Source organism: Canis aureus, chromosome 24, assembly GCF_053574225.1.
Source record: "Canis aureus isolate CA01 chromosome 24, VMU_Caureus_v.1.0, whole genome shotgun sequence".
Taxonomy (NCBI): Eukaryota; Metazoa; Chordata; class Mammalia; order Carnivora; family Canidae; genus Canis; species Canis aureus.
The window spans coordinates 9014913-9041415 of record NC_135634.1 but is presented as its reverse complement, the minus strand read 5'-3'; the positions used below and the strand labels follow the sequence as shown (position 1 = coordinate 9041415).

The following is a 26503-nucleotide window of genomic DNA, read 5'->3' as shown; positions in this document are numbered from 1 at the left end:
GAGTTTGTCTGTGTGTAGAAAACAGTAGCCTCGGGGCTTTGACCTACTCAGTGTAACCTGGCTGAGAGGCTGCATCATGGAGCCAGCAGCCCATCGGCCAGCATCATAGGTTTGAGAGGCCAGGATGCCTGCCCACATACCTGAGTAGAGAACTAGGCTCCTAATTATATAGTGGTGCTTATTTATAAAAGTACGACAATTAAAAAGCAATAAAACAAACTGTGTAACTATGGCTGACTGCTTAACAAGGTGGTAGTAAGAGGAGAGAGGATTCCAAGAGCATGCCCGTTAAGATTTCCATTCATTTTTTTTAAAGGGCACATTGTGGAGGAAATGTAATTTCGTGTATATCTGTCTCCTCTGAAGAATTAACAAGTCAATTAAATCAGTCATTGCCTGGTGAGATGTGTTAGCTTTTTATTCAGTGTTCCTTTTGACAGTCTTCTTCATTGACATGCCCACTCTGTCAGGCTGCCCTTTCATTTTAATGGAGTTGGGAATTAAAATGGCCTTGATGTCTGGAAATAAAATGTCCTTTGTAGACCTAGCTGGGGGAGGCTTTCCTTAGTCCCTGGGACCCCCCTCCCCTTAAGTCCTGTGCTCCTTCCCCAGTCATATCTAGACTTTCCCACAGCCATTTAGTGATTCTCACAGCTGCTCCCTTTGGGGGCCACAGCCATAGCTTCTACAGGCCTTTCTCAGATTAACCTGGAATGCTCTGGTGGTCTCCCTGGAGCGTCAAGGTCCCCCTGATGCGGAGGGGGCTTCTTCTGAAGAGGCTTCTGCCAGCATTTCGAAGTCCAGACCACTTCTCCCTCTTGCCCCTGAGTCTGTGACTACCATTCAAGACCCTCTTGGGACTCCTCATTGGGCCTCTCTCTCTGTTCTTCTGCTCCAGCCAGATTTATTTATTTATTTATTTATTTATTTATTTATTTATTTATTTATTTAATTTTTCCAGCCAGATTTAATCGGCTCATCCCTCTTGTGCATTTTACCAACTTGTGCCCTACCCTGTGCCTATACACACGCCAGCCCCCTGATCTGGCATGCCCTCTGTTAGAATACACAAGTTGCAGGACCAGATAGGCTTGGTTCAGGTCTCTATCTCCTGCACTTGCATTGGCCTTTGACAATTAGTTAACTTATCTCTGCTTCATTTTTCTCCTCAGTAAAATGGAAGCAAAAATAACAGATGCTTCACAGAAGTAAATGGGGTATTTAAGGATTAAAGCACTTAGAATAATATCTAGCACATCATAAACATTCAATAAATGTTAAAATAATATGAATGTATTCCAAGACTCCCCTCACTTCTCAACCCACTTAAAATCAGGGTCAGGCCCCTTTTCTTCCTAGTATTGACATTATTTGTGGATTATTCTATGAGTAGTCAACACTTGCTACACCCCTAGAGAAGGGGAACTGTGTGAATATGCCAGAAATAGTTGCTTACTTTGAGCCATTTCTTTTCTAGATTTGTTACCATTATTTCCTTTTCTACTTCAGCTATTATTAGAATATTCCTACCTTCCCTAAGTAAATACCTTGGGCAGCACAGGAGATGTCCTGGCAATGTCCTCAGTGGCAGGAAGTCCTCTTGGCCTTTCAGATTTGCTACAAAGTTTGGAGCAGATAGTTCCAAGCTACTTCAGAGGAAAGAAAGGCGTGCTTTTTATTGATGTATAGAGCTAGTGTAGGGGCTCTCCCAACCATCTGAAACCTCTCACTGGCATTCCTTGGCCCTGGTGTCCAAACGAACACAGGGCCCTATGAACACAGGTATATTCCAAACATATTCAACATCTTGATCTTTCCAGTGCAGTTTGTCTTTCTTACATTTGTCAATTCTTGCTACTCCAGAGAGGGGAACTTTTGAATGCTTGTTAACTCTTTCAGGTAACAAGAATTCCATTGACAAGTAAACTGGTCTGGGAAACTGAGTAAGCCCTTTGCCTGTCCTGGAAGGGCTGCTGTGCACTGTGAAATGTCTAATGTTGCTATCAAGAAACATCAGTTGGGAGAATTGGATGTGGCATTTTTCAGATATATCATAGTGGGCTAAGTTATGGTGACGAAGGACAATATTTCTGTCCAATGTAGAAATGCTGGTTAGTGTCAGGTTAGCCCTGGAGCAGAGAAAGATCAAATGCACATGGGGATGGGAAACACCATTGACTGAGTACAGGGCAGCACTTATTGATCCCTGTTAATGTGGTCAGTGTAGCTCAAAGACCCTACAGGAAAAGCTTAAGAGAAACCTAAAAAAAAAAAAAAAAAAAAAAAGGAAAAAAAAGGAAAAAAAAAAAAAAAAAGAAACCTCAAGGTGTTAGTTTTAAGTTCTTTGCGGAACTGATTTGAAGAAGCGGAAAACTGAAGTTAACCAAGTTACCTGAACCAGCAGAGCAGTACTGCTGGAGTGCAAGCATGCTTCCCTTTGAGCTCTGAAACAATAGGAAGCACCCAGGGCCAAGCAGGCACTCTGGGGAGAGTTACTCACATTCCTGTCACTCACGTGTCTGACTGTGTGTGCGCTTGCTCAGGTCGTGGTCACTGCTGCTACAGTAGCTTAAAGTCCTAATGAGAAATAAAACCCCAAATCAACATCTACTCCAAATAGAAGGAGCCTGTTCCTGGGTTTGTGATGAAGATACATAACAAGCGGGATTTTTGCTTGTTTGTTTTGTGTATTGTTTTTTTGTCATTGTTAAAATGCTTGAACAACTTTAGAATAACAAACTGTCACATTGACTGGGGGCCCACTCCCTGTCAAATGTTATGCTTGGTAATTTATATGTAGGGCAACCACATCATTATTTGTGCAAACTGGACACTTTGGAGAGTGAAAGTTAATAATTATACTGGGACTGCCACAGGTGAAGGAGGCCATATGACCATTGTGTTTATTATCTTCACTCTTTCCAATAACCCTGCAAGTTTATGTTATTATCCACACTTTACAGATGAAAAAAAAAATGAGTTGAGAAAGTGATTTGCTAAAAGTCAGGATGCTAGTAACTGCCATAAATCTTTCCCCCAATCCACTTGATAATCACATTTTTAAAAATTATCCATAGGATGATCAAAAGGATCAAGAACATTGAAGATCTTAGTACTTTATAGATAGTTGCATTCTTCTGGGCCGGTGACACTGCCGACCCTTAGCCCACTTCCTCCCCGTGCACCCCTGAGGCTTGGGTGTGTGTGAGTGTTTCTCTCTCTCTCTCCTCCCACCTTCTATTAAAAGTCCTGTTGAAAGGTAAAGACCCTGGACTAAAATCATTATATGTTCATTTGAATCTGATCTGAAACCTCACAAAATATACCTACTTGATGCCATCTGGGTATCTCAGACCTCAGAAGCTCAACTTGGGGGGGAATTAAGCTTTATCATCCTAAACCAGGAACACAAAGAGGAAGCTAGTTTATTCATAATCTTCCTCCCTCCACCCACTTCCCCCAAGAACCTGCTGAAGAGCACCATCTCCTTAGCACAGGCCTGTTTGAAAAACCTAAAAATTGACGTCTTCACCGTTACTATTACAAATAATAAAGTTCGTTCACTATGGTCGTTTGATTGAACATACAACACACACATAAAAGATCATAGTAAAAAGCTACATTTGTTAGGAGTGTTTCATGTTGATTTTTTCCCTCCTTTTAAAACTACATATAAATATATAATTTAAATGGATTTGGTAAAAAGATGCTAATAAGCTTTACCTCTTTTAGAATGGTCATTTACTTACTATGCTGAGGTTTCTCTGATATGTTGTATCTCTGTTTAGGAAACAGTGGCAAATTCCTCATCTTTGGCAGTGAGGACACAGAGAATATCTCCAGGACTGATGGAAATCTGTAATTCAGTTATCTCAGTTCACCTGATAGCACCAATTTGGGCCACCACAAAACCTTCTACAAGGCTGGCAGCACAAAATGATTTGATTTCAACTTCTTTGCCTACTTTTGCATGCTGCTTGGTGAAGGTGCCAACAAGAACTGAAATAGGCAGACTTGCAAACAGTGGTAGGCAAGGAGAGATGACCTGGACACTTTTTTTTTTTTAACCTGGATACTTTTACAATCTAGGAACAGCCTAGAATATTTGAAAAAGTTGCCAGCATTCAGATGTTTCAACTAAACATTCAGATGATATAACATGAAATATTCCCTTTATTTAAAAGACCTCTGTTTCAAAACATTTTAATACCTATGACTCTTTAGTTCACTTCTGGATACAGTTCAAGGGATTGAATGGGTTATATATGTCTTGACCATCTTATTAGTAACTTCTATATTTTTAAGCTTCATGTGGTAGTCAACATGATAGGGCTTGGATGTGAGTTTGGGCTGAGAAATGACATTTTCCTGAGTTGGGACTGTTCTATGGATTGTCAGCCCCATACACAAGCCTCTTGTGCATGTTCTTTGCTGGTACTGAATCTAAAATTTATTTAGTGCCTTGTGGTTTGCCCAGCACCTTTAAAAACATTACCTCATTTGATGAATGAGATGCATTGATTATGAATAAACTACCTTCCTCTTAAATGTCCCTGGTTTGGGATGATAAGGCTTAATTCCCCCCAAATTGAGCTTCTGAGGTCTGAGATACCCAGATGGCATCAAGTAGGTATATTTTGTGAGGTTTCAAATCAGATTCAAATGAACAAATAATGATTTCAGTTCAGGGTCTTTACCTTTGAATACGACCTTAAAAAAAAAAAAAAGCAATGTATATTGGCATCTATTACTTAAAATACACAAAGGGAGTCTGTTTTCAAAACATACATATTATGATTTTCTGGATTTACTTGTACCCTACCATTTCTTAGTCATCTTTTTTAAGCACTCAGACAGGCCTAATTTTCTACAGTGTGATACCTTCTGAGAATCAGCCCCTGTTTGCACACAATCCAGTGCAGAAGATTTAGCAAGCAACGATTCCTGGAAAGGTGAATGGCATTTGTGAGTAAGAAAGTGCACAGCTTTATCTCATCTTTTTTCTTACTAATCTCTGTCATTTGATGGATTCCTTTCATCATATTCATTTAAATATCTCTCCACTGTAGAACTGTTGGCTACACAAGTAAAAAAACGTTCTCTTCTTTGAGTTGAAAAGTATCTCTCAGGCTTGAAGGAGCAATAGAAATAGCTTTTTCCATAAGAACATCTTTACTTTTCGATACTGGGTTATATTCAAAAACTTACTATCTTAGCATCAGCTTTTCTTGGTGGTTGCTTAAATTCCTTGCCACTAAACAGTGTAAGGGAAGCAAGACAGACACTATTCAGGACTTCTTTTTGAGCACTGTACACCAGACACACTGCTTGGGGAGCTTCAGAACTGAATCAGACCTAGACCTGGATCCTTCCATCAGGGATCTCAGAGCTGACCTTCTTTCCTGGTTAGTTTCAGAATTCAGAAGTATTAATGCAAAAGAATTCAGAAATATTAATGTAGAAAAAAAGTGCCTAATGGTATTTCATAGACAGTATATGCCCTAAAGAATTTTATTTGGGAGAGTATGTTCCATAGATTCTGTTGAGTTTAACTTTATGGATTAATACTTCCATGGCATCAGGCGAGTGTTGGAAACCTGGTGTTTGCAGGCAAATTCCTATAAGAACACTCTTCTAGCAGGATAGAGAAAAGAGAGAAAAGGAGATGTAAATTATTTAGCCTGAAACACTTGACTAGATGTCAGTTTTGGGAGCAGCAAGTGTTTCAAATAGGCATTCTTTACATTAGAAAACTGTGAAGACAACTTCCATGTTTATCAGAATTTTGATCTGGGACTAATTTAAAGCTAGTCATTCTTCATTTCGAGTCGTCCTCTCACCCTTCAGAACATTGAGAGTAAAGAGAAGGGTGTGTGTATGACAATTCTGTATTTCTGTAAGGTTCACGATCCTACCTCTCACCTATATGGTTACATACACTTTTCTTCTTTCTCACAGAACATACAAGCACAGGCATTTAAATATTAGTCACTCCAGCTGCTAAGCAGTGAGAGTCTTTATTCTGCCAGCATATCAGACTCTATAATGAGTCTGATTTTGGTTTAATTCCTTTCTACTGTGTAGTCATTGGATGAGCTGCAGATGGAAATTTAAGCCAAAGCCATACATTTCAGCTAATACTTTTTATGCTGCTGTAAGAATTTGTTGTCATGTCGATTTAAGGGAGTTGAAATCTTTTTCAAGAAGGCATTCAGATCTATTTTAAGAGCATTTATCAGCTCTAATTTGATATACAACTCTGACTGCCTCTGCTGTTCTTAATCAATTGCAAAGTGCAAAGTAGTTTAGCAGTGGAAGACAGCTTTGAAATTTCCAGAATTTCTCAGCTAATGCCACAAACACAACATCATGTATATTTTCAAATATAAAATTAAATTTCCATTAAAATTTTTTGCCTGATTTTAAGAGACAGTAGGCCGACTTCTTTGAATTTAGACTTAAACAGGTAAATATGTATTTTGGCAGCCTTGGAAAGGATAGGGTATTAGATTAACTAGGGAGAAACTTTTGTAAAATTCCATTCAAATGCTATATTTATGTAGGAAGGATCTGGCAAATCAAGAAAATTGTTTATTACATCAGAGTCAAATCAATAGCATATTTCTATTCTTTAAACACAAGATTAAGTTTTTCTTCCATTTTTCTGTTATTTTTCTGTGTGTGACCTTGATTTGCCTCCTTTCCCCACTTCCTTATGTGAAAGGAACAAATGTGACACCTTGTCTCTGCCTGTTTAATGTGAAGGGTTTTGAAGGCCTCCACTGAAAAATAAGGTTTGTGTAAACATCATAATATGTGTCCGTTATTTCTCCTGTGCCATGAAAGCCAAACTGAAGGAGGTTGAGTTGTACATTAACGAACTTGACTGATAAGTAGAGACTGCATCTTGGGCTTTCTAAGCTTGATCAGTTTCTTGGACTAGTCTGCTTTTAAGTACTCTGAATAAGCAATAGGTGTCATACTACACAGCCTATCAGGTTCTCTCTATTGTTTTTGTTTTGTTTTGTTTTGTCTTGTTTTGTTTTGTTTTTACATTAAGTGACTGTGTATCTAACTCAGTGGAATTGAATGGAGTTGTCTCCAATCTGAAGTACTGGCATTCTTGATCAAGAGACAAGCATTTTCTTTCGACATGGTGTGATGTGATGCTTATAGAAGTTGCTGGCATTCTAGAAGCTTTTAGCATGTGGTAATACAGTCAAAGGATACTCTCTTAGCTTTGGGTAGATATTATGTTTCATTTAAGCCATGTTGAAAATAAAGAAAAGGTCATAAGGATGCAAGATAATATTTAAAAATGTGTCTGAAGCACTGGTTTGTTATACCATCCACCAATACTCTATGCCTGCAACTAGGTAGAAAACTTGTGACAGCTTTAAAGAGTTTTACAGCTAAAAAAGTTGCTCTAACTGAGTAGATCACCTACAACTTTAGCAAATTATAAGCAGTTAGTTTAAAATTTACAAGTTTGAACACCAATTAGAAGACAAATTTCAGTCTTTCTCTAAAAAAACAAAACTCAGCTTCTCAATTTTCAGTTTTTGAAAACCACATTTTTAGTGAATCTCCCCTAAAAATGAGGCCTTGCTATCCTGCTATTGAATGACAACATGGTCTTAGCTCTAGTATCACTTGTACTATTTCAGCATTCCAAAATTAAACTTCTACCTTTCTAATGGGTATTTTAGCTTCCTTAGGGAGTTTAGAGAGAAGTCCAGCCCTGCATTGGGCCACACTGGGTGCCTTATTTCACTTCTCTGACGGTATGTTGGTGGCCCTGAGTCCTGTTCTCATCTTTTCTTCCAGAGTGAGAGTTCAGGACAACCTCTTCTCTATTTTATTTGACTGAATACAGTTCCAAGAAAATAGGAAAGTAAGAGAAATTTAGTATTCCCTATTGATTTTTGTGTCCTATTTACTAACAAACCCCCAGTCCTTATCATTATGGGAAAGCTAATCCTACCTTATGCCACTTGAGATATCGATTTTGAAGGTGTTTGAAAACCTGGTCATTTTCAACTGAAAAAAAATTTAACAATGCTAAATAGTTGAATTTTAAGAAAGGTCGAAATTATGACTGAGAATTCGTTTTCATTCTCTCTAAAAATTCTCTCTCTAAAATTCTGTCACATTTTAAATACCCAAAAATCTATTTCAACTTTAACTTAGATTCTTTCTTTCTCTTGTTAGCCATTTTGTTGGTCACTTCAGTGCTTATTGTCATTTTCCTAGAGGGGCAAAGGGGTTGAAATTTGAATTATTGCCTTTTGAAATTAGCCAACTATTCCACTTAAAAAAGAAAAGAAACATAAATTAGAAATGACAGAGTAGGACTCTGATCAGTGACTTTCATTCTAAATCCTAAATCCCTCTCATTACTAATCATAGTACAGTAATATGCCTACTATTCACAGATATAACAGTGTGGTTAATACATGGAACTTTTTCTTGCCGTCTAGTAATTTGAAATGTATGTCATTTTAGGAGGCTTTTGCCATAAATACTACAATAACTTCATAATGGCTGAAAAATAAAGACTTTTAATTTACTTGCCTAACCTACAGTCTGGAGATGGGAGGTTATAGGTGGATTCAGAAGCTCAAAGACTCAGACCATCCAATCTTTACACTTGTCACTGCATGATCACAGATGGCCACCTCAGTTCCAGACATCTTTGCTTCACTTAAGAGTCAGGAAGGGGGGCAGCCCTGGTGGCTCAGCGGTTTAGCGCCGCCTTCAGCCCAGGGTGTGATCCTGGAGACCCGGGATCAAGTCCCACGTGGGGCTCCCGGCATGGATCCTGTTTCTCCCTCGGCCTGTGTCTCTGCCTCTCTCTCTGATGAATAAATAAATAAAACTTAAAAAAAAAAAAAAAAGAGTCAGGAAGGGGGGATCCCTGGGTGGCTCAGCAGTTTGGCGCCTGCCTTTGGCCCAGGGAGCGATCCTTGAATCCCGGCATGGAGCCTGCTTTTCCCTCTGCCTGTGTCTCTGTCTCTCTGTCTCTCTGTCTCTGTTTCTGTCTCTCTCTCTCTCTCTCTGTGTGTGTGTGTGTGTGTGTCTATCATAAATAAATAAATAAATCTTTAAAAAAGAAGAGTCAGGAAGGGAGGGAGTCCAGGTTAGGTCTTTCTTCTGGCAAAAAGAAAATTTTGCCAAAACCCCCAGCAAACTTTCTCTTGCATTCCTGATTGGAGTTGGATGATACACTGGCAAAGTTGAATAAAATTACCACGTTGGCTTAGAAAAACTATGATGCATGCCCTTGGACTGGGGCAGGTCCACTTTCTATAGGTCAAGAAACTTCAACCTGCTACTTGAACAAAATAGAGATTCTTACCAAGGAAGAAGGGTAGGCAACAATAGGAACTGCCATAAAATATAAGCCATGCAATGGTAGATGCCTATTAATAACTCCCCACCTTTTGTTACATAACATTACATTAAGCGTAGTAATAATAGCTGATATTTATAAGCCCTTACGAAGTGTTAAGTGCTGTATTAAATGCTTTACCTGCATCATTTCCTCTAATCTTCACCATGACTCTATTTTACACATACCACATGTAAGTGACAGAGCCAGCAATCAGACCTAGAGTCTAGGGTAAACACTAAACTATGCTACCTCTCATCATTCTTTGCAAGATCAAGAGATTGATTAATAGTAGGTGAAATTGATGAAATTCCAGTAGGAGTAGAAGGATATTGACATATAGTCCCTACTAAGTTACCACAGTAATATAACATCAAAAAGCAATGGCAAAGAGTTTTGAAAGTTCTCAAATAAAAATTCTGTATCTCTCTGCCTCTAGTTTCAGAAAAAAAGGAACATTCCTTGATGTTTTTCTTATGCCCATTCAATAAGAAATTGAGTCTGTTTTTGTTTTTTTTTAGGCAAATTACAAAAAAGAACATTACTAGGTCAAAAACCTGATCCCTTCAAGATTGTACCCAATTGTCTGTTGAAAGAGAAAGAAAACAGGAATATATTAGGTTTATTGAAATCTGTCATTATATTAAACTGAGCAAATACAGTATTAATTTGTCTGAATGCCATCCAATAGCAGTAAGAGAAATATCCTTAACTTTGTCATTACCCCCCACCCCCCAAAATGACCAAAATGTTTTCCTGTTTTCAGAGATTTAGAAATATCAGTATTTTCCAATGAGATTTAGATTTCGGTCTCATTGTTCAGATTCAGCTATTAATCCAAAAGGGCTTTATTGACTCACTTTACTACCTCCCCATAGTACCCTTCAGGTAAGTCTTAGAATAGTCTAATAAGAGTAGCTAGCATTTATGGAAGACTACTGAGTTTCAGCCACTCTTCTAAGCCCTATCTCATTTAAACTTCATCAGATCCTATTGAGGCAAATACCATTATATAGGTGAGAAACTAATGAATGAGCAGATGAATGAATGACTTCCCTAGGGAAAGTGCATCATTAAGTGTTGGCACCTTCATTCAAATTGACTGGTGGCTCCAGAGTTGCTATTCTTATTGGCTGCCCAGCAGGAGCCTTTCCCACCTCCCTCCTGAGCTCATCTTCCCCAGCATGTCTGAAAGAGGCAGGTGCTCACTTCTTCTCAGCCTTCAGCACAAGCTTGCAACTGTGATTCAAGTTTCTGGGGGAATTTCTGGAACGTATTTTTCTTCCTGAATACAGTAGAAAGGCATCTTTTGCTATTCTGATTAACCCACTGCTTTCAGCCTTTGGACACAGTTTGTGTAGACAGCAGAAAAAAAAATTTGAGTTCAAATACCCTAAGATGACTTTTAGCTGAACAATGAGCCAAGTTCCTGCTTTTAAGGAAAGATTGTTTAGTGAAGGAGACCGACATAAATCGATAATTACAATAAAGTATGACCAGTAATCAACCCCTGAAAGATGAATTGTATGTTATAAGTAAGAGTGACTGGTTTATATATAAATATTACTCATTGACCCTTGAGGCCAGATCTTCCCTACTACTTTCCTATATTGCTGATAGTTATCTCCAAAGCTGAATCTTTTCTCACCAGCCTGGTGAAGCTGTGACTTTATCTCTCTCCTCCAGGTCCCTTATTCTGCTCAGCTTCCTTATTGTAAATGCCAGATTTCATGATCAATTAGTCCCAGGCAAGAAACTGGTGTCCTTTTCAGCCCTTCTTTGTTGTTCATTGAAGACATTGTTAAAACTTGTCATGCCTCCTTTCCCAAATGACGCTTCCCACATCTGGATCTCTGTCACCATCACTTCTGCCAACGCCTGGTTTCAGGTGTTCATCATGTGGAGCATCCCATCTGGAGCACCCACAACTCCTCCTTTCTTGCCTCTCTGCTGCCAACCGCCTTTCCAGGACAGTCTGGTCCTTCCCACAGCTTTGAGCACTGATCTTACCTTTGCTTTTGTAATGGTGTGTTGGCATTGAGAGTGAGATTCCCTATCCAGGGATCAGTGATGTTGATAGTTGCAAGCACACTGAGTAATTAAATTGTCATTATGAACTGAGAGTGATTATCTGAATTCATTTTATAGACCATCTATATCCAAACCATTTGTTTTTTGTGATATTAGGAGTTCTATGGAATGAAAAAATGGACCCGGCACCTGACTGACAGTCTGTATTCAGGGTCATGGGCCAGGAGTGGAGTGAGAGTATTGTTGTCATGCTAGAATATATTATTCTGTACACTTTTAAGCTAGTGAGATATGAAGAGCCTGGACTTGATAGGCATGATGCAGAAATTAGGAAAGGTTGCCTAGACTTAAGAAAAAGACCAAAAGTTGGATATAATTATCTGGTAAAGGTTGCTCAGGCAGAGGATCTAACTCATCATGAAGTGTACACACTCTAGTAAGGGAAGGCCCACTCATCAATTCTCAAGTGTCCCTTATCCACAAAATAACAGCCATCAAACTGGTGCAATGAGCTCATTAAATATCATATTGTTCTGCCAGACAAGGCTGTTGTTTTAGGGAGTGACTAAGAGACTGTCACTTCTTGGGCCAGGAGAATGAAAATGCTCTTTGGGAAAAGGATAGAGATAAATTGTTGATACTGTCCCTCAGACATCCCTCCCCATTTCAGTCTGCATCTTACTGGGCTGTTTTAGATTGAAAGAGGACTGCACGCTGATTTATTCAGCTCAGTGTTCTCATAAAGTTTCTGCTATTGACCTATAGAAGGAAAAAAAGGTTAGAATGTTCTTTGCAGGCAGTGTTAAATTAATGTCAAAGACCTATCCATGCCCAGTGGTGCTGGGGCTGGCAGAGTCATGTAAGCTCAGCACTTGAGTGCAAGTGTTTGTCTCCTCCATTTTAACCAAGAAATGGTTGGAAAGTGAACCAACTCTGGAAGAGTCAGGCAGAAGTGTCATCCCATTTGGGTTATTTGCTTTTTATTTTTCCTTGCTGAAAACAGAAGTGAATCACACTCTTCACTGAGCCATGCCGCAGAGGGAAATGATGCAACACTGGTCACGTGGCACAAAGAAAAAAGGCCCATTATGCAAACCTAGCTTTTTATTGTGTTCTGGCCTAAGGAGAGTTTAAATACCCGCACTGGGAAGCAACACAGGGCTGTGGTTCTTAAATGTGAAGCCTCTACATGGAGGAGCCATGATTGACTTTTTGTCTCTTCTTTATTCTTCTGCCTTTTTGACCGCAGGATTCACTAATTTTTTATTATAATATAAAACGGGAAAAGAATGTATTTAAGCTTGTTTTATTTCCTTTTTCCATATGATTTGGGATGTTTATAAACATATGATTTGCCTTGACCACTTTCTTACTACGTGACCTTATGGAAATTACTTAATCTGATCCCCTAAAAAGGTATTATCTAGCATACAGGTCTTTATAAATAAATAGTATGTATATGTATCTACCCACAGAGCCATAACAATTAAATGTGTTTATGTTTATAAAGTGTTTAGTATACAGCCTCACTTGCAGTCACTTAATAAATGGTAGCCATTACTATTATTAATTTACCTATTTCATGCTTGTCTAAATTCCTCTATGAGTGAATGCTTTTATCTCGTCCTCTCGATGCCAAGAGAGAATGACCAGGACCTGAAGAGTCCTGAAGTTCTTTCTGACATCTTCTTGGCTTGGCAGTCTGATCTTTACTGCTTCATTTAGTAGACGCTTTGGTAAAGAGGTATGTTTTTGGAACTTCAGGGAATGCACCATCTGAAGACTTTCAAGGTGAAATACCTTTCTTTCAAATTAGAGTTGTGTAGAATGACTGATAACATTGCAAGGTATTTGTATATGTTACAGTTGCAGCATTTTCTGTATTACATGAATTAAACGTCAAGGATATGTTTTTTTGGACCTGAGCCAAACTCCCCTCCCAAGTATAATGAATTCAAATGTCTCCTTTGGAGTGAGGTTTTCTCTTACTGCCCCACTTCCCCTATGCTTTCCACACACTTCCATTGTTGCAACAGTAACATTGTTGCATAACGGTGCTTTTTTGGTCTGGGTACCCCCCCCCAAAACTGGGTAAAAATCAATCATTTTGTCATTGTCAGATTCCCCAGCACATTTCAGGGCACATTAGCTGTTAATAAACTGTTAAATGTTTAACAGACTGGATAAAATGACCTGAGTAAGCATGGGAGGTTTAGAGCCAAACTTAGCTAGCTCTTATCCCACTAGTAGATCAACCTCTAGCAGGCAATACCAAATATTTTGTATTTCAGAGTCTTTTATTTCAAACAGGAACTTAACATCTACGCTTGGCTGTAAAGTCCTTTTCCTTCGATGACCCTCACCTATTTTCTTTGAGTAAATTCAACAAGGTCATTTGCACCATTACATTCACAGAACTCTGAGGAGATGTGTCCATGAAAATGAAAATGAAGTTAGAGTGAAATAATTTTTTATTTATGTAGTGATCAGCCAACTTGAGAGAATATTTCTGTTAGATTGTTTTTGCTTTTGTCTTATTTTTAAAAGAATTTTTGTTGAAGTATAGTTGACACACAATGTCACATTGGTTTTAGGTATACAACATAGTGATTCAAGAACTCTACATTATGCTGTGCTCACCATAAGAACATCTCCCATCTGTCACCACACAACGTTATTACAATACCACTGACTGTATTCCCTATGCTGTGCCTTTCATCCTCATGATTTATTCATTCCACAGCTGGCTACCTGTATCTCCCACTCCTCTTCACCCATTTTGTGCATCCCCCTCTTTTTGTTTTTGTTTTAAATCTGTTAATCCTTTCAAAGATTGCTCTCTGTAAAAATAATAACAAATACTAATATTTGCCCAAATGTCATTTAAGGTATAATAATTTAATCTAACTTTGCTTTTAAACCTTCCAGCCACTTTTGCCAAATTAGAAGGAGATCATTCTTGGTGAAATCTACTTAGTTAATGTAATTTTTACTGATCAAGGACTTTTTTTATGTGGGAACTGCTGCTGTTTCATATTTATTTGGAGAAACTGATTGCCTTATGAGAAAAAAGTCTTGAACCCAAAGATTTTCTCACAATTTTATCATGAGATGGATGTACTCAAAACATCAGCCTAAATTGGACTGGAAGTCTCTGAGAGGGAATGAGCAGTCTTCTCTTTCCTTCTTGTAATTAATTAAAGGCCTCCTTGTGTAGGGCACCATGGTAGATAGAATGCACTGTATTCAGCAGGTCCCATTCTTTCCTTCCATGAGCTTTATGGTCAAGCACCTCCTGCTTTGATGAAAGAGGAGATATAAGGAAGTTGTAGACAGAATAAAAATGCTGATTAAATAGGTGTTCTACTTGTGCCAGCCGTTGTGCTTGGATTTAGGGAGACTGACATACAGAATCATCAAGAGGAGGAAGTGATTCATCATTTTAAGTGGGAGAGAAGAGACTAGGAATAGTTCCAATAGTCTGTGACATTTGACCTTGAAGCATGCTACAGAGAAGAAGAGGGAAGGGGCAGAGGGAAGAATGTGAGCAAATGCAGGGAGGTGTGGATGTGGCCAGTCAGGCAGTGACTGCTGGATCCCGGGGTCCCTGACAGATAGTGATAGACATAGGTCAAGTCGTGTCAGCTCATGAGGAACATTGAAAGACCTACTGAAGGGTCCCGGCTTCATCTAGAAAGTATTGGGCAGTCTCCACTGATTTTCTAGGCAGGGAGCAACATGGTGGGTTTGCAGCTCATTCTTGGAGCCTTAACTAAAAATGGAGGTGGGGAGAGTCACTTCAGAGATAATCCAGGGAAGAGCTGACAAGGATCTCAAGATGGTGGAAAAGGTGTTGGAGAGGAGAAAGCAGTTTTAAATGATTTATTGGAGGTAGAATCACCAGGATTTGTTTTCTACCCTCGATCCAGTATGTGCTCTATTAAGCATGTACAAAACACATATGATTATATAGCGCATGCAAGCTGCTGAAAGAGAAAGAGACAGGAACAATTACCTGAGGAACAGTGTTTTGAAATTATACGTTGAATAGAAACTGTGGTCTTTAAATAGAATACTTGTGTTGAGCATAAAAAGGGATGGTAGAGTTCTCTCTCGAAAATACTCGTTTGATTTACTGCACCGAGATAGCACAGAAGGGTTTTGCAGTTGCTGTGTCTAGCCTCTGAGGAATTTGTTTCATAGTTATTCCCAGGTTACAGATTGACAGGTTTTGGTTTGGTTTTGTTTTTTAATAAAATATATAATTTAGATGACCAAATGACCTTGGATCACTTGAATGTATGGAGCAGCATCTAATGAATGCCTCACAGCTCACTGGAATCCCTTGGGATGGCATTGGGGTGTCAGTTCATCTAAGTTGTCTAAGTTTGTACGTACGGAAGTCTCCTAGGAATGTGTACTATGATTGTCACAGGAAACCAATGCACCATGAAGGGTCCTGACATTGGCACTTCTTAAGAAATGAGGTTCAAGATGATCTCTCTTAGCTGCTTTGTACTGTACTCATAGCCACACGTGGTTTGCTCCCATGTGACAGACAATTATCAATTGTTTCACTTTTCCCTCCTCAGGGAGAGCAGTGAGCTTTCTGGGGCCATGTATACCCATATAAATTCTTCTAGGGGGAACCCTGGGTGGCGCAGCGGTTTAGCGCCTGCCTTTGGCCCAGGGCGCGATCCTGGAGACCCAGGATCGAATCCCACGTCGGGCTCCCGGTGCAAGGAGCCTGCTTCTCCCTCTGCCTATGTCTCTGCCTCTCTCTCTCTCTGTGTGTGTGACTATCATAAATAAATAAAAATTAAAAAAAAATTTAAAAAAATAACTTTCTATAAATTCTTCTAGGAGGAAATTTCTCCCAGTCCTAGGCAACTTGATGATGACATATTTTTCTATGTTTTTATGCCAATTCAAACTCCATCCCATTAAGGCTAGTTGAATCAGATTCTGATTCCCATGCCTCCTTCCCTGCCCTTATATGACAGAACTTTTAGAAGTTGCATTGACTTTCATGGGCTGCCAGGGCATGGCAGTAACTATTTCAGAATGCTACAGAGAACAGTTAATAAGTAATGGCATGTGGATCATCACTTAGGAAAGTAAGGCAGACATGCACCTCTAACATGATTATAAAAAACTTCTACGGTCTTGTGTGCTCTGAATTCTCTGCATAAATATTGCAAAATAAAGAACTTAAAATTAATTTTTATAATTATATATCCACCACACAGTATTTCAGAAAGACAGGTCAGCATGTCAACAGATTCTAGAGCGGCTGCCTGAGAATGAGAATTATTCAGGTAGAGGAACCCTATAGCAATATAGTTGACATCAGAGATAATCATTCAAGCCAAAAGGTTTTGCAATAATAAAACTCCATTCATATAGTTACATGTTTAAATATTTTTACCCCTTTCCAACTTGGGAGCTCAAAGTTATTGTGTCCCAGGATATAACTGAGTAAGGAAAATAACTGTTTCCCTCTTATTTGGTTAAAGGGAGGTTTTGTGACACAAGTGGAATTTTTAAAAGGTCTTTGAAAGAGAAGATGGGTCAGCATGATTGGGAGGAAAAGGAATGTCAAGTAAAGAAGAGTATAGTTCAACGTGGAAGAAGCAAGGCAAAAGAGTGGCTTGATGACTGGCCATAGCAGATGGAAGGGAATTCCAGAACTGCATGTCAGAATGAAAAGGAAGCCTACTAAAAATTCATATGCACTTTTGTCAGTTTAGCTTTTCTAGCTAAATACTGAGGTCATTCTCCTAGCACATGAATTCCTCCTGAGTTTTCAAGTGGATATAAACTCCAAGACCACTACATGACATGCACATGATGAAATTATTCTGTAATTGTAATAGTGGTGTGCCTGTTTGCCTAAAGAGAATCTGTCTTAGGAAGTCACAATCTTACACAATTTTATAGGTTTCCTTCCCATAGAAATGTGGTTTAAAAAATTAAAAATATAGGGGTGCCTGAGTGGCTCAGTGGGTCAAATGTCCACCTTTGGCTCAGGTCATTATCTTAAGGCCTGGGGATCAAACCCCTTGTCAGGCTCCCTGCTCGACGGGGAGCCTGCTTCTCCCTCTGCTGCTCCCTCTGTTTGTGCTCTCTCACGTTCTCTTCTCTCTCAAGTAAATAAATAAAATCTTTAAAAATAAATAAATAAAATTTTAAAATTTAAAAACTTAAAGAAATCAACTAATATTCATTGAGAACCCACTGTGTGCAAAGAAATGTGAGGTAACTACCCCAAAGAGGCAGGCAAGGTGGAAATCCAGGAGATATTTAGTGAGAATGTTGATGGCAATACAGGAGCTCTTACAAATCAGTGTGTCATCTATTATAATGTAGATGATAATAGTGCTAAGATAGTATTAAGATGTTTAAAAATCTGCTCTCTAGTTAGTTTTATATTTTGGTGTTACATGGATTTGGGCACCATGTGGAAGCATTGAATATCTTTTATGGTGTTTTTACTTCTCGACTTCTAGGAAGCAAACTGGTATAGTAGGAAGGGTAAAAACTTCTAAGCCAGAAAAGCTGTATTTGGGTCCTTTTCTCTAGCATTTATTAGTGTGCTATCTTGGATAGATTAATTTAATGTTCTCAGCTGTCAAGTGGGGATAAGGGTAATCATCTCTCAGCCCCAGCCTAATACTTTTTGAAGTGATTGATAGATGTTTGCTTATTAAATCAATAAATCCATATTTTTATCATTTGTGAATATATCTGATTATGGGTGTTTACTAATTCATGAATATGCAACACTGTGGCTTTTCTAAATGGCTTTCCATGTTTATTCACAAAAATGGTTTCCCAGATATCTGTCTTATAAAGTAATAATTGATCTGGAGAACAGCATGTATAATAGGAAGGTAATCCAAGACGCATATGCAATTTTAGGTTTTTTAGTAGCCACATTAAACAGAGCTTTAAAACATCTGAAATTAATTTTGATAAAAGAGTTTACCTATTTCAATATATCTGAAATATTATCAACATGTAATCAGCATAAAATTATTAGTAGTATTTTACATTTTGAGGGGCGAATACTTTTTCAAAATCCAATGTTTATTTTGCACCTCCAGCACATCTAACTGTGGATACCAAATTGGTCAAAATACTTGATTTCTACTTAGATTTCATAAAATTTATAATTAAATATAGTTTCACATATGCAATTCTTCCAAACATACCTAAATTTTTTTCAATAAGTGAATCGAGCACCAGTTTTTTAATTTTAATTTAAGCAAATTAAAATTCAGTAACTCAGTTGCTCTGGTCACAGTTGAAGTGCAATAGTTATATGTGGCTCGTATGAAACAGCACAGACAAGAAATTGTCTTGAATTGTTTTTCAATAAGATCTTGGACTTTAAGGCATTTCACCATCATAATATAAAATAAAGACACTCTATACCTGGATTTCATTTTGGGAGTTGCCTTACACTGACTGTGCTTAGTAGTGCCTTCTGACATTAAGCTTGTCATTCTGCCTGCTAGATATATGAGATCTTCTTTGAATGAAACCTAGATTAGCCTAAGGAATGTTTAGTTAGTTCTAAAACGCTGCAGGATTGCTGTTTTTTCATAGTATAAGTCTGAATTTCTCATATTTGCAAATGAATAGTCTGTCTCAGGCTATGTGACTTGCCCAAGGACCCATGGCTAGTTGTATGGCAGAAACAGCCCTTAAACATGGACTTATCAGTCCATGCTGCCACAGAAGCTATATTTTGCTTCATTTAGGTACAGGTGGGTTCCTCCTGATGCCCTGCTTTGGACACAACATCTTACCTGAAGAAGGACCTTTTGTTGGGCCATATTTTTTGCTTCTCAAAAATATCAATAACCCAAAATACAAGGAGAACATGTTGTAAACTGAGTTGTCTCAAAGAATCCTTTTTGGGCAGTGCAAGATTATGGAAATGAAGGTGGTAGGGAAAGAGGATTCCTTAACAGTAAAAAGCTATGTGCCTTCTCTCTCCCTACTCCTTCACTGTACTTGGAAAGGCAAAATTTAACTTGGCAGAAAACCAATTATAGCCCCCAAAATAGTGGTGTTCTTACTCTATACATTCCTGTGTATAAATTTCTCTTTTGCAAATTTCTCTTTGCTTCTAAATAAAACCAGTATAGATGATTCATAAGCATTGAATGGAAATGGATGGGATACTTAGCTGTGTGGGTCCCTAACATTCAGGATAGTTTGTTCTTAGACACTGTTGGATTCTATATGCTTTCTCTTTTTTTGAAGATTTTATTTATTTATTCATGAAAGACACAGAGAGAGACAGAAAGAGAGACAGAGAGAGGCAGAGACACAGGCAGAGGGAGAAGCAGGCCCCATGCAAGGAGCCCAACGCACGACTGGATCCCGGGATTCCAGGATCACGCCCTGGGCAGAAGGCAGACGCTAAACTACTGAGCCATCCAGGGATCCTTCTATATGCTTTCTTAAAAAGTAGCATAAAAGACTATGGGCTAATTTCCTGAGCTCCTGGCATAAACTATGTGACTAGAGTTGGCAAACTTTATAGAGAAAGTTAATGTCTTCAGTCAAAACTTCGAATTCAGAAGTCTTGCTTTAAAGGATGCTCTCTTTGATACAAGTAGTTATTTACTCTCATTCTGACTAGACATGCCTGAACTCCAGTCAATCGGAACTGAGCTCCCATGGTCAGGTTTATTTTCCTGGGTATTTAGATATTTTGGATGAAATTCTGAAAATCCTTCAGAAGTTTTCACCCTTTATCCTCCAGCACACATATGCACACACCCTTTTTTTCTATTCTGGGCAACTATTCAGAAATGTATTTAAGGACTATTAATGGATTCCAGGAGATTGACTCTAAACTAAATGACATTGCCCTGCCTTTGTTGGCATAGTCATTAATTGTGTGAGTGCTTTTAAGACATTTTGCATCCATCAAATGATCATTTGTTACATCTTGCCTTTTTATTTTCTGTATCCCATTTGCTTGAGTTGAGTGTAAATAAAAGTTAGACTTGGAGTGAGGATTTGTGTTAGTCTGTGTATAATGTACTTAGATTTGGGATTGATATCTGTGTGGAGCAGAAAAGAGGAACTTGTGAGGCTGTTTTTTTTTTTTTTATTGGAATTCAATTTGCCAACATATAGCATATCACCCAGTGCTCATCCCGTCAAGTGCACCGCTCAATGCCCATCACCCAGTCACCCCAACCCCCTCCCTGCCCACCTCCCTTTCCACTACATGAGGCTGTTTTAAGGTAAGACACAAATTAAGGAAAGAATAAGCAAAACTTAAGATTTTTTAGGTTTACTTCCTGATGTTTCATTATGTTGGAAGTTGGAAGTTTGAGGTTACCAGCTTGATAGCTCTGTTCAAACAGTTAGCTATTTTAAACTTTCTTCTGCATTCCCCTGTTAGGGAGACAGTAACAGAATACTCAATTATCATTCATTATTACACATTCATTATTACATATTCTCAGAGGCTATCAGTAGCTTCCAAACCTGGCTGTACATCAGAATCACTTATGGAGCTTTTAAAAAAAGATGGATTCTAGTCTCACCAGAGGTTGAGGCTCTGGAATCTGTACTTTTTTTTATAGAACTCCCCAGCTTTGGATTATTTCTGGGCTTTTGTCAGCCCCTTTCCCCTAAAATAAAAGAGTTAAATTCAAGAAAGAAGATCAACACAATAGTCCTCCAAAATAGTATAATTTAAAGACTGTAGGCAGGGGAAAGATCCAGTTGGGGATTGTTATTGTAAAACAAGGGAATATTTATAAGCTGATTAATGGAAATCAAGAGAGAAACTTTTTGGAGAAAAAGCATTTAGAGTACATAAGAACATGTAATATGTAAGTTCTTTCACTTCTCATTCACGTAGAATCCCTTCTGCTTCTCCTCCCCAAGGCTGAGTTTAAGTCTACCTGGTAATTTATGCCATGGGTAATACATGGAGGCTTAAAGAGGGTCTCAATGTAGGTTGAGACAATCTGTACCCAATAAGCATAGCACACCTGTTTGGTAGAACACCACCTTAGTGGTGGCTTGCCTCCAGAGGCACCCTGTGCCAGGACATTGGTATTTTCCTAGAGGTCTTCCGGGTAAACATTTTAGGCTACATTTGTTTGCAGCATATGTCGAGGCAATGACATGCTTGGCAAATACTACCTACTACTAGATGCCTCTTTGATAGCCACTACTTCCAGGCACAATGGCACATTGTCTTTTAGAAGTTCTCTGGATCTTATTATGGTTTCTACCAGGAAAAGACTAGGCTGCAGGTGATGTTTGCTTATGGTTACTTAATTCTGGTGTTTTACTTGATTCCTACCTTAAGACAGCCTCAGAGGTTCTTTGTCTCTGAAAGATTTATTAATACAGATGAATGAGTATATTCTGTACTATGTTATCTCATGGAAAAAGAGTGAAATGGTATAATCCTTTTGGCACTGGCATCTATTGTTACCTGCCATTTTTCTGTGATAATACTTTAACACTTGTATATACTATGTTTCCAGGAAGACTAATTATTATACATATAAAATGTAACCACTTTATTACTGAAATGTTTCATTAACTATATCACAAGCTAGTTCTAAAGCCTCCGTAAGAAATACTGGATTTACAAGACCAATAATGAAAAAAAAAAAAAACAAAAAAAAACAAAACCCAAGAATCATCATCAGCTTAAGTTTCTTGTCACTTAAGGGTTTTGAATGATATAGTGTTTAATGTGATCATTTTAAACGCTGGCTTTTTCCTCAAGCTGGAAAAAATTTCTTGGTTGATGTCTAAAGGATATTTCTTGCTTCCCATAATAGAATAGTGTGGATTGACTTTGACATTAACGAAAATGAATAGGCCAGTAGGCTACCTTTAATGAGAGTGGTTATATGATCTAACCTTCGTGCTAGTAAAATAGCTATCAGTCGACCAGTAGCCTAAGAACAATCTTTCCTGAAGCAGTGAGGTAAACTAAACACACCCAGGGACTTCCTTGTAACTTCTAAGCTTGTGAAGGTAGAAGGATCGGATTTGAGCTTTTATTTGCTCTTAAAAATATTTGCAGTCATGCCACCAGGCCACCCAGAAGCATAAAGGAAATTTTTATGAATATTAGATTAACTGTTAAAGTAATAATTTAATTTAGATTTGAGGGTTATTATGGAACTATCAATTAAACATGCCAGTAATCCAGTTGATTTTATTAAATTTAGATTATATTAATATAGTTTAAAATGCATGACATTTATTTAGCATCATCAGGGAACAAATGATCTCTGAGCAATCCTCTCCAAGTCATGAAGCTTAACCCTTGAAGTGTCAAAACATTTAACTTAATAATTTTGAATAGAATTCTATTACCTTAGTATTTTCTATATTATGTCTGTGGCTATAGGATGCTAACATAATTTAACCATATCTAAATGAATTCAGATCATCAGCAAGTATATTAATTATTAAAAATTCTATTCTACAGTATATGGCTACCTTTGGAGCTCTTGAAATGTTAAAGGTCAACTCTTTATACGAAATTATCTTTAACTTCCTGTCCTTCAAAAGTTTTATGTCTGCCTTTTGTTGTTCCTGATTTTTAAATTACTATCAGCCATCAGCTGACAGCTGTCACTTAAGACTTTAGGAGCCTTCACCCATCCATGATTGCTTTTAATCTAATATAATTTGAGGAGGAAATTATGATGTTAAAATAATGTCCAGCTGAGGAGAAGTAAGCTCTGAGTGGAGATGAACGAGGTGAGGTAGGAACTCTTAGTATCAAAGACTGAACTTTAATAGAAGGACTTTGTGCCATCTGTTTAGACTATAAGGACACCTTTAATTATTCATTAATTCAACTTTTACTAGACTTTAGAAACTCAAAGATGAGAACAATGTGATTCATGCCCTTAGGACACTCCCCAAAGCAGTAAGTGCCTGGCTATCACAGAAGGAAAAATAGATCATGGAGGGCATCAAATAAGATTGCAATCTCCAGAATTGAGCAGGGTTTTGAATAAGTGAAATTTCTAGGTAAAAATTTTTTAAAAAGTAGATTATTTGAGGGCTGCTCTTAAACATATACAAAGACAAATACACTAAGGTTACCACTGCTTAGAAGTTGCAATTCATTGTGTATATACATATATGTATATATACATTCCACATCTTCTTTATCCATTCTCCAGTTGATGGACATTTGGGCTCTCTCCATAGTTTGGCTATCTTGCTATTTTATTTGCAGCAATGTGGATGGAACTAGAGTGTATTATGCTTAGTGAAATAAGTCAATCAGACAAAAACAAATACCATATGATCTTACACATATGTAGATTCTAAGAAGGAAAACAGATGAACATATGGGAAGGGGGAAAAGAGAAAAAGGAGAGGGAAACCAGCCATAAGAGACTCCTAATGATAGAGAACAAACTGAGGGTTGATGGAGGGAAGTGGGTAGGGAGATGGGCTAGATGGGTGATAGGTATTACAGAGGGCACTTGTGATGAGCAATGGGTGTTATTTGTAAGTGGCGAGTCACTGAATTCTACTCCTGAAACCAAAACTGTACGTTAACTAACGAATTTAAATTTAAAAAGAGAGAGAAAATAAAAAATTTTAAAAAGCAGAAAAAAAGAAGTTCCAATTCATATTAAGAGAAGTACTAGAATAAAAATAAATAAATGCAGTGACCCTGGGAGTCCTACAAACCTCCATCTGAATGACCTTGGGCAATCTTATTTTTATTCCTTTCCATGGACTCTTAAAATGGAGATGTGATGCCTACCTTATAAGGTTACTGTGAGGCCCCTGTGAAATGTGAAAAGTGCCTAGCAGAGTAGCTGAATCTAGTTCAGTGCCCCATTAATACACTCTTTGCTGCCCTTTTTTTCCTCCTTACACTGCCTTCAAATGTGGTTTGGGAAGAGGTATCTGTAAAAAGAGTGAACAATAAAATGACAAATACTTCATTTCATATTTCTATGAAGCTGCTTTAAGTCATGTTCTTTTAATTGAATGACAGTCACATCATTTGGAAGGCTGGTCTAATAATAGCACCAGAGATTGGAAGCTGACAAAGTGCAAATTTTCAGTCAAGTCTTGATTCCAGTTCAGACGTGGAAAGAAGAGTTGAGAAAGAATCCTTGTTAGCAAAAACACAGATACCTCCATAGGCAGACCCTTGTATTGTAATTATTTGGACCCCTTTTAGTAAAACATAAACCAAATGCTGCATGTGCCCACCAGCCAACTCTTTAAAAAAGGTTACAAACCTCAAATATGTAAGACTCAGCGGTAACATGGGGCATCTTTGCCGGCACCTTAGCTTGCCTGAGTCACTTGAAGTGTTCATGTGGGTAACTCAGACATGATTCTCTTTCCTGTGAAAGGCTTCAGCTCATCAGGCAATTCCCCACACTGCGCCATTTGTAATTCCAACCTATGTTGCTAAAAAAAAAAAAAAAAACCTTCAATGACCCTGAGTAAATCAAGAACAGAAAATTACTTGGGTTTCATGCTCTTTGAGGCCATGGTAGTGAAGACATAGATTTTCACTGACCCTCATAGAAGTCTTCTGTCAGAAATAATGGCCACTGAAAGATCAATTAGTTACACTTTTGTTTTTAAGTTAACTTTGCATTTTCTTTCTCCATCTCTCCACTAGTCTAAATCTGCTTTCTCTTGGAGGTGAGATACCTAATGTTCACCGATCAATACTGGCTCCTTCTTGCTCTTCTCAATTAAGTTTTTAACCAGTTGATTGAGGCTGTGCTTTAAAATAATTGAACAATGGATTTAAACGCGGTCACTTTTCTTTACTAGTTGTATCAACAGATGTTCAGTGTTTCATTTCTCCTTAAGGGTGTATGGTTTCTCACTGACTCTTGGCTTCACGTGGGGATTCTCTGCTCTTAGTTTTGCCTGTAAGAATTTAAGCTGTTTAAAGCTGTTTGTACTTGTGGCCAAGAGCTCCTAGTTCCCAAAGCAATGGTTTATCACCCGCCCTGTGTTATCTGTGCTCTTACATTTATTTCTTCAATCACAGAGCACAACAGCCTTGGCGAGGTAAATCTGTGGGGAGTGTGTGTGTTCGGTATGCATGGACTGTTTATGGTGAGCTGTGTGGGTCGGGCTCATGTTCCTGGAGTGCTTTGAGCAGCTTTACTAATCTGTCAGCATAGTATGTTCTTGTGGATAAATATAGACATACGGGCACTCTGTGAGTTGTAGGTCACTGTCTTACTGTGCAGCTAAAAATTGTCCCATCGGTATGAAGAGTCTGCCCTGGACAGAAGGCCTGTTTTAATTTGTCTTCTACTGTAGGTCTTTAGCACCTGACTAAAAATACACCTTGGGCCAAAAATAAGAGAACCCTACCTTGTGGCTGAGACACTTATGGTTCGAGTGAGCAACGGGATCATGGAGTCCGTCATTATGTTTTTTTGCTTTGGAACATAGTCTCCATAGCAGTTCCAGACTGTTCGTTTGGGTTCCTTTCAAGCTCATGGAGATTACAACAGCTTGTTGGAGACGATCCTGTGTGATCAGCTTCATAAAAGGGCTTGGTAGGTATGAAAGGCTGGCAATCAGTATGGCGTGGATCATTGGTTGTTAAATGCTTAATGTAGGGAAGATTCTCCTAAAGGTTTCAATGGATGGAGATGCAGGGTGGGAGGAGAGGTGCCAATAGCATCTGCATGCAGGGATTTACTTAATAATGTCCCTTTTCAGAGGCAGGAATTATTTTTTAAGTTTCTGTTTGGAATTGCAGTATTTCAGAGGTAATTTTTGTATGTAAGTCTATAGAACAACAAGCTGTGATGTCATGGAATTTTTCTGTGCACTGAAGTTTTCACTAAAAGATTCAGTACAACTATCTGTGCTGCAAAATTGAAATCTGTAAAAATAGCTTAGTGTGTGATTGGAAAATAGATACCACTGCATTTTATATTACAAAAGAGGTAGGATTTATAATTTATTTCTTCTAAATATTAATGCAAATACTCTTTATTTGATGTAAAGCATTGAAATAAGCCTGAGGTAGTTTTTCCTTTGCTTTTGGCATAGCCT

At 38.2% G+C, this 26503-nt stretch overlaps 1 protein-coding gene across 1 annotated transcript in view; it reads left to right on the top strand.

Annotated features, from left to right (window-relative positions):
* The window catches only part of FRY (FRY microtubule binding protein), a 260678-nt gene that overhangs the window by 2315 nt on the left and 231860 nt on the right, over positions 1 to 26503 (top strand). The gene's annotated exons all lie outside the window — the stretch shown is intronic.